We start from the raw sequence: 12,211 nt of genomic DNA on the forward strand, positions 1-12,211 counted from the left end.
AGTCCTCACACATGCTGTTTTGAGGTGCTGCCATCCTTCTTCAAGTCTACCTACTTCCTCTTCTTGAGGTACTAGAGCTTCAGTAATTCCTTGGAAAAAATGTGCACTTTATTCATCTGCTTTTACTGTATTTGTGTTTCCTCCTACTTTAATTTGCTTTTGCCTCTTCTTAAAAGTACTCAATTTTATTTATTCTGCTGCATTTATTACTGATTGGTAGTAGCCTGTTTAAATTGTAACTGTTATTCTAAATCTTTTGGTTTAAGCACTTGGGCTTCATACCGGTTGTTTTACATTAAGACGGTTTGTGGTCTGCACTGTTGTGGCAGGACAGGTAGCTTACATCCTTCTAAGCTGGGAATTACTGATTGAAGGCTCAGTGTCTGTTATTCTAAAAGTGTATTAGTTCTGGTTTAAGCACTTGGGCTTCAGGCCAGTTATAATACATTAAGAAGGTTTGTGATCTGAACTCTTGTGGGAGGAGAGGCTGGATTCTGCCCTTCTGAGCTGGGAATTTCTGGTCACAGGCTTATTGTGCCTGCTTATTTGAACTGTTTCTTTCTGAAACAGGTGCACCTTGTTGCTGTAGCATAGGACCAGATTCAGGCCTGCTGAATCTAGCTTTGTTTGTATAACTTGAGCACTGATCCAGGCCATCTTTTTTGGAGAAAGTTCCCCTACACTCTAGTAGCAGGAGTGCACAGTTATAACTTGTCTGATTGAAGACTGCTGGAACAGGGCTCAGTTTTGAGCTTTTTTTCTGGTTAATTGGGTAACTTGTTTAATTCAGTTTGTTCATTTTCTATTGTTTTATATATATAAAAAAAATTGCACTTTATTCATCTGCTTTTACTGTATTTCTGTTTCTTCCTACTTTATTACTAGGGGCATTGACTACAACTCTGAACTGAGATATATAACAATAAGCATCCTTTTCTGTGCATATAAAGTGTTTTTTTTATTGTGTCTGATTTTCTGAAAAAAAATAAACTTGTTTCCCACCTTTCTAAGCTAGTATAGTCCAGTTTTCAGGTTAGTGCTGAATTCAGGGCTGTGTTACAAATCTTTGTGTTTGCCCATACCTTACTTGGATAGAAGGAAGTTTTTCTGTTCACCTGTGAGAGAGGGGAGCTTTGAGCAGCCTATCTGTCCCTGGAGGAGTGGTCTCAGCCCAGAAATTAGTAGTTTATTGGCCATTTTGGGCTAATTTCTATCTCTTTTCATTTCCCTGCTATAAAAAATGCATTTGCCTGGTTTTGCGCGCCGGTTAGCTAGGGTATAACTATTCCCGGCTCCACAAAGTCTCCTCTTCAATTTTTCCCTTGGAACTAGACAAACATTCAAGTTAAACACTCAAGCCATTCATTTCTCAGCCTGGCACTTGGTCAAAACTCATAGCAAACACTTATAAACCCTAGCACTAGACCCCCCCTATACTGTATAGAAGGACAAGGCTCTCTATTCGACCTTACCAGCTATTCAGTAAAACAGTTCACTGTACCTATCCAGGCATGTCCAAAGGGCAGTTTCAGGTGTACTCTCCAGTCCAACTGGTGAATCTGGGCATTTTGAGGCAATGTTACAACTGCCTCATGTACACAGATAACCCTCTCCTCCTACCACCAAACACTAATACATGCGAGAGATGCAATTATACAGCCAAACTGGAGGCTAAGCTCTCTCAACCCAAGACTGGATCAGACAGTCAAGAGGAGAAGGGAAATACTGGCATCACACCACCAGTCTCATACAGACCCATTAAACCAGCACCCACAAAAAGCACACATAAATACACAAAAACATACTCGGAGGCTCTAAATAAAAATCTGCAAAAGCAACAGAGACCTCCAAAGCAGACATCCAAGAAACCGCCACCCCCCAACACAAACCATGAAACACATACTTCACAAAACCAGCGTGCCACACAATCACAGCCCTTAAGGCAAAATAACATGCCCAACTTACTAGTAATAGGTGACTCTATAGTCAGGCACACTGACGTCCCACTCACTAGGCTGAATAAGGAGAAGGTTACTGTTAGCTGCCTGTCGGGTGCCAGGATCCGCCACATAACACAAGCACTCAGGTCATTCCAAAACAAGTACAAATACGACTCTGTCATTGTCCATGTTGGTGTGAATGACCTGAGCCATACCTCTCTGGACTACATGAAAAGAGACATGGAAGAGCTCTCTGATCAGATATCACAGGCCAGTATGACCCTGACCCTGAGTAGCATCTTGCCCTCACCAAGAATGATACAACGGTATAAAGAAAAAAAATATCAATTTCAACAATTGGCTAAGTTTCTGGTGTCATTCAAAGGGGATCCAGTGTCTGTCTGCCTGGGATGACATGCTCGACAAGCCATGCTGCTTCGCTAGAGATGGCTTTCACCTGTCACCTTTAGGCTTTTGAATACTGGCCAAGGCTCTTGCCACCCCCATAGTGCATTTTTAGGCAAGGCTCAAAAGACAAACCCACCACTGTAAATAGCACAAGTAACAAAAATCTGAGGGTAATACTACTCAATGCCAGAAGTCTAAACCTCAAAATGCACGCACTTGAAACACTCCTCAGTATGGAGAAAATTGATATATGTGCAGTAACAGAAACAGAAACCTGGTTTAAGGGTCCAGAGAGCACCCCAGCACTACCAGGCTACAACTCATGCCATACATTTTGGCCACAGAACCAGGACCGAAATACAAAAGGGGGGGAGTATCCATATTCATCAATGATACCCACACCTCCAGGTTAGTGGCACTGCACAATGCTTCAGAGATCATCCACGTGCAACTAACAACGGGCAAAACTGCAATTCAAATTGTAGCTTGCTACAGATCACCCACCATGTCCCAGGACCCCCATTCCGTGTTTCTGGAAACACTGGGAAACATAAAGGTCCTACCAAACACCCTAATATTGGGTGATTTCAATTACCTAAACATTAACTAGGAGAACTACTCAAGTACTAACTCCCTTGCCCAAAATTTCCTAGAATTTATAAACTCAAATGCCCTGGATCAAATGGTCAACACTCCTACCAGAGGTGACAACATATTGGACCTGGTCATCACCAACATGGGCGACCAGTGTTCCACACCAGAGTTCAACCCCTCGCTGGTTAGATCTGACCATAAACAAATCACTTTGGATATCCACATTCTGCCCCTACCCCCGGACATGGAAACCACCGTGAAAAACTTTCAAAAGCAAACTTCACATCACTTAAGACCGAGGTGGAAAGTTTCAAAGCCCGCATGCTAAAGGATAATGCTGTCCAAGCTGCAAAATCCTTTACTAATGCATTCTATGGGCACCTACAAGAATGCATGGATCGTGCTATCCCAAACAAAACCAAGACTCATTCCTCCAAGAAAAGTAAACCAGTCTGGTGGACCCCTGCCATAAACAAGCCATACAATAGAAGGAGGAAACTAGTACAGAAAAGAGTAAAATCCCAAGAAGGGAAGACATCCCTGATCAGTACCTGCAAGAAACTACGATCCCTCATAAAACTGTCCAAGGCGATCTTCGAAAGAAAAATTGTTAAGGACTCCAAAGATAACCACAAAGCATTCTTTAGCTATGTCAAGAATCTAAATGGCAATGCTCAGATCTGCTCGGAGTTAATGCAGAATGGCACAAAATACACTGAACCAAACGATATTGCCAACATCCTGGCAGACAGGTTCAGTGCAAATTTCACCCCCCACCATACCTCTCCACCTGGAAACATCAAAAATCTGGACAAGGCCCATGAAAAATAGGTACAAATCTGTACGTTGATTAACATCTAATTTGCATACATAATTATGCAACCCCACCCACTCCAATGGAATTGTGGGATACCAACTTTCAAACGCAAACTGAAGAACAGACAACCAAAACATGGCACCAGAGTCCCCCTGCAGCCATTCCAATGTCCCATTACCTGGCTATTTCGCCCCATTTACCATAAACACTAATGTATGCATACTGCTTTACTTCTACAATGATTATTTGGATTTTATTTTTACATTTTACAGCACAACAATGCAGAAACACTAAAAGACATCATCTGGTAAACAAAGCAATACTGTCTCACAATGAAAATAGGCTTGACATTAAAACTTCTATGCCCTTGAAACTCACATTCATTGAAACAGCATTGAAACTCACACCACATCCAAAGAAAATGCATCTGGCCAGTGGTGGATAAAGATTACCTTTGGGCTGTTTTCAAATCATTGGCCACTTGCACACAAAACAAGAAACATGCATGTGTTCTTTTCTTTATACACCTTCCTGACTTTATTAAATTATATTCCTTGTATAATACAACACACATGTTAGAGCTCATTTTAAATTTATTGTTTGAACATTTTACCAATAGACTGTACTGTAGGCAATGAATCAAAACACATGAACCAATAATGACAAAACTGCCCAATTCAGAACTTTTCCATCATAAAAGTCTGCTTCCACACCCACACTATAAATAGAATGACAGTAGTGTAAGCCATAGGCACCTTGCACAGCGTCTCACACTTATTTTTAATTTCATTTTTTTGGGGGGAGGGGGACAAAAGGTCAAAAACCAGGCACACATTTTAAATATTTCTTGTATAATTTTGTAAAGTTGCTAGAATAAAATGTTGTGTTACCATCATGCTATTCACTGGCAAGTTTTGAACCCAGGACCCTATGCACTACAGTCAGAACAACATACCACTATGACAAATCAGCAGCTGCCTGAAAAATAGGAAGACTGAAACTTAATAGCCATCATTTAGTGAATTCATTTCTCACTTCTCAACATAGGTCTTAACCTCTTAACACAAAAAACATGAACAAACAACAAAGCCAATAATGGGGGAATACAAATTCAGTTCTCACTTCTCACTCACCATAGCTCTGAACTGTTAGCACAAAAACAATAATGGGGGAATACAAATAATTTAGTGAATTCATTTCTCACTTCTCATCATAGCTCTAAACTCTTAGCACAGAAATGTTCTTACTTCTCATCATAGCTCTCTCAACTCTTAGTACAAAAAAAATCTGGACAAAGCTCAGAGCATAACTTTCAACTCTTAGCAGAAAAAAAAATGTTCTCACTTCTCATCATAGCTCTCAACTTGCTCAGAAATGTTGGTGGCTAGGGATAGTAGGCTCTTTTACCCTCTACCAAAGGTACAGGGTTTGAGCCTGAATACCTCTAGCCACCAAGTGTATTATATGGGGGCATTTTCACACAGACACACACACACACATACACACAGCTTACCCTGAATAACGAGTGGTTCCAGCTTACCCTGAGTAGTTCCCGTTCCTCTGTTGTTGCTTCCAGCTTCAAAGCTTACCCTGAGTAGTTCCTATTCCTCTGTCGTTGCTTCTTGCCATTAATCTCAGCTCTGCTCACAAACTCTGCCCTGAGTAGTTCCTGCTCGCAAACTCTGCCGTTTCAGCTTCCTGCCATTAATCCCTGCCTGCACACAAGTTCCTCTGCTGTTCCCCATACCCACCAGCTTGCAATTCAATTCAGCCAGCCGGAAATGATGACGTGAGCTCCTTGAGCGCAATTCTGACTGGCTGGTAGCCTGACGGAGCTGACGTCATTGCACACGTGATAACTTCAGCTCTGACAGCACGAAAATTTAAAAAAAAAAGCAAAAAAATCGGAAATGAAGGGGTGCCACTTGGGAATCGTGGCACCCCTTCATTTGGACCCCAAAACTCGGTAAAAACCGAGTAATTCGGAACGGTTGGGAGGTCTTCCCCCTCTCACCCCCAAAGGGGCTCATAATCACACCAGAAAAATGTAGAGCCGTTGAAATCACAGACACTCAGGTTAAAACAGCCCTCTCCAAAGCCAAAAACACAGCATCAATGGGACCAGACGGTGTCCCAGGCTGTGTCCTACATGAGCTCAAAGATGAACTAACCCCTCGCCTAAACACACTGTTCAAACTCAGCCTCTCCACAGACTACGTACCCATAGAGTGGTGCACAGCAACGGTTATTCTGCTCCACAAAGGTGGAGCCACAACAGACCCCGGGAACTATCACCCTATAAGCCTGACTAGCTTTGTCTGCAAGGCTATGGAGCGCATTATCATGGAACTCATTAACAGAGACACTGGGAACCTCCAAACACTGGACCCTACCCCATTCTGCTTTGTTAAGGGCAGATCATGCCTTTTAAACATGGTGGACTTCTTTGAAACAATTACCAAGGCTATAGACGAGGAAAAGGTGGTACACACAGCATACCTAGACCTCGCAAATGCCATCTACACCATTCCCGTTTCTGGTATTATAGACAAGCTCACCAGCCTGAACATAAACCTCTATGTCAAAGATGGGTTGCCAATTGGCTCACAGACAGAACCCACATGGTGAGAGTTGCAGGAGCTAGGTCTGACTCTAAACCGGTTACAAGTGGCATTCCCCAGGGCTCAGTCCTAGGACCCCTCCTGTTCGGCATATACTTCTCAGAGGTACAGGCAAGCACAGGAGGACTATGGCTGACCAAGTTCACAGACGACTACAAACTAGGGGCTACTATAATTGACTCTCCAGCTGACACAGACATCTTCCAAAAGGGTCTCACTGAGACAGATACCTAGTGTCAAAATCATGGCCTCAAGCTAAATGCCAAAAAGTGCATAGTCATCCCCTTTGGAAAAAACAAAGTACACACAAACTACCACATAGGTGCTAGCCCCCTAAATATGGAAAACGTAATAAGGAATCTGGGGACCCAAGTAGATAATAATCTCTCCTTTGATAATCACATTGTCAAAGTGATTAGAAAATCCTTCTATATGGCCCACCTAATCACAAAAGGGTTTGCATCCAGATCAAAAGAGGTCATTGTGCCCCTCTACTCATCACACATCAGACCCATCATAGAGTACAACACCCCATTTGGGATGTACTGTACAAGACACCTGAAACAGCTGGATAGACCACAGAAGTACCTCACCAAGAGGATCACTGGCCTCAAACAGATGCCCTATGCAGCTCGACTGAAGAAACTCCAGCTGTACTCGGTTGCATACTGCCTACTCAGAGGTGATCTCTGCCTGACATACAAGGCCATGTCCAACCCAGAATTGATGGACATGCTCCACCTAAAGAAAACCTTATCCCCTTGAGCCACACACTCTAGGGATCTAAACCTCACCATAACAATAAATAGGATGTGCTGGAGGGATAGATTCTTGTCCCAAAGACTTCCCATGCTTGGCAACAAGATTCCAATCTACATTAGGCAGAGCTCCTCACTAACACTCTTCAAGAGAAACCTTGACGAGTGGATGGGAAACAGAAAGTTTACCCCAGGCATCACTTCAGTGGCTCTGCTGGACAGAGGCACAGGGAACTAATCTAAGGGGACGGCGAAAACCAGCACATTCTGGCTAAGCTTATAAATGCCTTCGGGCAGATAGCCTTTTTCCTGCCTATGAACCTATGAAATGTTGTACTTTCTCTCCAGTCAACTTCTAGGTCTTCAGCCTGGTCTCCATTGACCTTAGAGCCTTCTCTGCCCACAGTAGTTTATACTATGGGTCAACTGTTCTTTCACTTGGGGGTGATTTTGCAATTGCTGATTCTATGCCAGTGCCCTTTCCTCACTAGGAGAAAGTCTACCTGAGTTGCATGTTGGCCACTCTTGTATGTGGTCTTGTGACTGTCCCTATTTTTGAACCATGCGTTGGCTATTATCAAGCCACTTGCCAGACATAAGTCTAGAATGCCCTCTCCTTCTTTATTCCTGTTACCCCACCCATGTGGACCCAGGCAATCCTCATATCCTGTTCTGGCTGTCCAGATGTGTGTATTCAAGTTACCCATTATCAACACCAATCTATGTTGTCCTGCTTTATCAAGTAGATCCTGCAACTGCTGCCACAATGCACGCTTTTCCTCACTATTACAACCCTGCTGTGGGGCATAGGCTGAGATTATGAATACTGCCCATTCATTAGGCTGGAGTCTAGTTGCCATGAGTCTGTCACAAATTCTGATGCCATCCCTTACTAAGTCTTAATCTAGAAGGTTTCAATACAAAAGACCATGCCATCTGAAAAAAATGAATTCAAAGCATCTGTCAGAGCTAATAAGAAATCGACAATGATTACTGCTGTAAAAACTCTTTGAAAAAACTTGCCAAAGTAACCCTTTCTATCTTCCTGTCTTGAAGGCTTATGTGACGATCCTTTAAATCCTTTAACTCTAATCTTTTTTTACCATCTGTATAAAATACAGTCATCGCAGTTTTTTTTTTGATACATAAGCAAATCTGATCTACTTCATCCTGTAAATTGAAATACTTCATTTAACAATAGGAGATAAATACTCCTGATATGGTGACAGTGGCCAAAGATTCATTTTTTACCACTGTATGGCAATCCTTTACTATAAGTGTAAAGGGAGATGAACAGATGGGGTTCAAATCCCTCCACTGCCAACCAGTAGAAAGGGAGAATGACAGCGGCAGACAGAAAGGTTTTGAATCCCAGTACTGCTAACCAGTGTGAGTGACCAAAAGAGGTATTGACTCTTTAGCCTCACCAATTGTGCCAAACAGATGAAAGTATGAGCAAGACACATTAATAAGAATCACTCCATTTTCTAAATGCATCATGGCCACAAGAGTGAAAATATGCACTGCTGCCCTGGGTTTCAGCCTTTACCATCCATGTTATCTTTGATGTTGCTGGCATTCACTAAATGTGGAGCTCGGCTGTGTTTCTTTGGGTTTTTGGCTTAACTAAAGGTATAGTTTAAGTCTATCCTATTATTTATGTGTGTGTGTGTGTGTGTGTGTGTGTGTGTGTGTGTGTGTGTGTGTGTGTGTGTGTGTGTATGTGTATATATATATATATATACAGAGAGAGAGAGATAAATATCAATATAGATATTATCTTTTGTTAGTTTGTTTTAATGCACAGCTAATCATTTGAATGTTACCAACTTGTATATACAGTATACTGATTACTTAGTTTTGATGTTACTGATTTTGTAATTACAACACTCAGATATAAGTCACTGATTTTAATAACTTCAGACCTACAGCCTTTCTGCTTCAACTTCCACAATTTTAGAGGAAATCTGTTGATAGACAAGAACTCTACATAATATTATTGAATAACTTTTATACAACATGGATTCACACTTTATCATGAGGTAGGCACTGCAATACTAGCCTTTACAGATGCAGCAAGAATTATGCTAAATGCAGGACATTTTACTGTCGCATGTTTCCTAGACTTTTCAAAAGACTTTGGTGTGATTAGACATCCATTATCAAGCAGATTTTTTAATAATGGAGACTTTTTATCTAACATTACCAGTTCTCTAGCTATGTATGCGGCCAGTTGCAGCAAGTAAAGTTTGTGTCTGCCATTTCTACACCAAAGTCAGTTCCTTATACTATGTCCCATGGCTCTGTCTTTGACCCACCTTCTTTTACATTATTTGTAAGCAACTCAGGATCCCAGAGCTCTGACTCACCTGTTATACAGATACTCAGCCCTTATGTGCTTATCAAAATAAGCCAATGATGCTCAAACAAAACTACACCATTCTTACCTCCCTACAGAGCAGGCAAAAAACTATTTCTTAATCTTCATCCATTCAGCCATAACCCAAAAACTGGCTTCACAATGAACACCCCACTATGGTCTTTGGCCTCTTACCTTGACTCCATTCTCCCTGAGTTTCAGTGCCTTCCAGTGCTCGCCTGCCCACCTTAACTATACACTTTACATAAACTCACACACACACACACACACACACACACACACACACACACACACACACACACACACACACACACACACAAACATTAATTTCCATAGAAGACTGGGAATAATCTCCAACACTGCAGCCTTTTGTTCTGGTACATGACAAGTCCTACCAATGCAGATTACCAAGCTAGGATCCCTCAGTTACTGTTTCACTTTTGTTAATAAGCCAAAGAGTCATAAACAAAAATGACAGTGTGCTGCAAAACCTTCTGGCAAATGGAGGTGGATAAGAAATACCCTCCTATCAAATATGTAAACAGATGTACAGTCACAAAATTTTTAAAAAGAGTGTAATTAAAAATGTTTTGTTTATAAAACAGTGAGTTAAGCACTACATCCTCTTATACTCCTTCAAAGCACTTGCTCCCTATTGGTTCTTTCTGATCAGTCAATAAGTAGTTCCCTATATTATTCAGGCATGTCCAAAGGTCAGTTTCGTGTTTACTTTCCAGTCCAGCTGGTGAATCTGGAAATCTTGAGGCAATGTTACAACTGCCTTATGTATACAGACCACCCTCTCCTCCTCCCAACAAGCTCAAATATATGTAAGAGATGCAACTATATAGCCAAACTGGAGGCTAAGCTCTCTCAACCCAGTACTGGCACAGCCTGTCAGGAGGAGAAGGTAACCACACACACCACAAATCCAGTCTCACACAGACCTATCGCATCAGTAAACCAAACACATAAACACACAAAAACATACTTGGAGGCTCTAAATAAAAATCTGCCTAAGCAGCAGAGACCTCCAAAGCAGACATCCAAGCAACACCTACCATGAAACAATATCCACGTAGCACATAGCTTACAAAGTCAGTGTGCCACACAGTCACAGCCCTTAAGGCTAAACAACACACCTAATACACTTGTAATAGGTGACTCTATTGTCAGATACACTGACATCCCACTCACCAGGCTGAACAAGGAGAAGGTCACTGTAAGCTGCTTGTCGGGTGCCAGGATCCGCCACATAACACAAGCACTTGGGTCACTCCAAAGCAAGTACAAGTATGACTCCATCATTGTCCATGCTGGTGTGAATGACCTGAGACGTACCTCCCTGGACTACATGAAAAAAGACGTACAGGAGCTCTTTGATCATGAAGCCCAGGCCGGTATGACCCTGACCTTGAGTAGCATCTTACCCTCACCAAGAATGATGCCACAGTATAAAGACAAAATGAAAAACTTTAACAATTGGCTAAAGTATTGGTGTCATTCAAAGGGGATCCAGTGTCTGTCAGCCTGGGATGACATGCTCGACAAGCCACATTGCTTCGCTAGGGACGGCTTGCACCTGTCACCCCTGGGTTTTTGAATACTGGCTAAGGTTCTTGCCTTCCCCATAGTGCCTTTTTTAGGCAAGGCTCAAAAGACAAACCCACCCCCATAGACAACACAAAGAAAAAAAAACTAAGGGTAATGCTGCTCAACGCCAGAAGTCTAAACCTCAAGATGCACGCACTCGAGACTCTCCTCAGTATGGAGAATATCGATATCTGTGCAGTAACAGAAACCTGGTTCAAGGCTCCCAAGAGCACCACAGCACTACCAAGCTATACTTCATACCATGCTTTCCAGCCCCAAAATTCGGACCGAACTTCAAAAGGAGGGGGTGTATCCATATTTATCAAAGATACCCACACCTCCAGGCTAGTGTCACTGCACGAAGCTTCGGAGACCATCCATGTGCAACTAACAGTGGGCAAAACTGCCTTTCAGTTTGTAGCCTGCTACAGACCACCCTCCCAAACACAGGAGTCTCACTCGACTTTCCTGAGAACACTGGAGAATATGAAGGTCTCTCCAAACACTATTATATTGGGTGACTTCAACTACCCAAACATCGATTGGGAAAACTACTCAAGCCCAAACACCCTAGCCCAACGGTTCCTAGAATTTATAAACTCAAATGCTATGGAACAACTGGTCACCACTCCCACAAGAGGGGAAAACATACTGGATCTGGTCATCACCAACATGGGGTCTCTATGTTCCACACCAGAGGTATACCCCTCATTGGTAAGATCAGACCATAAACAAATCTCACTGGACATCCATATTCCGTCCCCACCCCCAGCCAAGGAAACTACGGTGAATAACTTCTCAAAAGTAAACTTCACACTTCTCAAAACTGAGGTGGAATCCTTCAAAGCCCCCGGGCCAGTGGACAATATGGCCCAAAATGCAGAATCCTTTACAAAAGCATTCTATGGACACCTACAGGAATACATGGCGTATGCTATCCCAAATAAAACCAAGACTCACTCCTCCAAAGGCAGGAGACCTGTCTGGTGGACCCTGGCCATAAATAAGCTATACAACAGAAGGAGAAAGCTACTACATGACAGAGCAAAATCCCAAAAAGGGAAGGCGTCACTGATCAGTACTAGCAAGAAACTACGATC

General features: G+C 42.4%; 1 protein-coding gene across 2 annotated transcripts in view; it reads right to left on the reverse strand.

Moving 5' to 3' along the window:
- Positions 1-12,211, reverse strand: part of NAT16 (N-acetyltransferase 16 (putative)) — a 340,611-nt gene that overhangs the window by 46,990 nt on the left and 281,410 nt on the right. The gene's annotated exons all lie outside the window — the stretch shown is intronic.

Source organism: Protopterus annectens, chromosome 7.part0 (genome assembly GCF_019279795.1).
Source record: "Protopterus annectens isolate FY-2018-M chromosome 7.part0, PAN1.0, whole genome shotgun sequence".
NCBI classification, from domain to species: Eukaryota; Metazoa; Chordata; order Ceratodontiformes; family Protopteridae; genus Protopterus; species Protopterus annectens.